Raw genomic sequence first — 720 nt, 5'->3', positions numbered from 1 at the left:
AGAGTAAGGCCCAATCCCAATTCTATTTTATACCCCTTCCCCTTCCCCTGAAAATATTCCCCTAAGAATTGGGACACCACTACTACGTCACACGTCATCATACGCCATCTAGCTCCTACAATACACACAACTATACTGGTGTGCTGGTGTGCATTAGAGCCTTTAATTACCATTCTATATTAATGCGGTGCTTACTGACACACACATATATCAGAGATCGCGCAGCTCACACATCCAGGAGCAAAGAAACTTGTCAACGCTGCCCCACGACTTTTATTAATAACAGTTTAAATACTGAATCGATACATTATATTTTCCAGCAACGAGAGGATAAAATCGCTGTTTTATTAAGTAAACTCACTCTAAAAAGAGAAACGCGCATACACGCAATTTTCGTCTCTCTCTCTCTCTCTCTCTCTCTCTCTCTCTCTCTCTCTCTCGAATTGGCAATATTTGAGAAAAGGGTTTAGCGACTTCTAATTATTGGGGGGACTAGCCCCCCACTATGTCTACGGTGGTTATCGCCCTGATCAGACATGAAAATATGTTGTGGCACTATCGTGCAGTCTATAATGAAATGACGTTAGTTAGTTTTTTTGCAAACATTTCTTTGAGTAACATGACCGTAAATATGAACTCACGATTGAATGTAACATAAAACAAATGATTACTTTTCGTTAAACACTTTATTAATGCCAAAAATGCTTACATTTATGTGTC

Source organism: Sinocyclocheilus anshuiensis, unplaced genomic scaffold (assembly GCF_001515605.1).
Source record: "Sinocyclocheilus anshuiensis isolate Anshui unplaced genomic scaffold, SAMN03320099.WGS_v1.1 scaffold613, whole genome shotgun sequence".
Classification (NCBI taxonomy): domain Eukaryota; kingdom Metazoa; phylum Chordata; class Actinopteri; order Cypriniformes; family Cyprinidae; genus Sinocyclocheilus; species Sinocyclocheilus anshuiensis.
The sequence above is the reverse complement of the archived record's forward strand: the minus strand, read 5'-3'. Positions refer to the sequence as shown.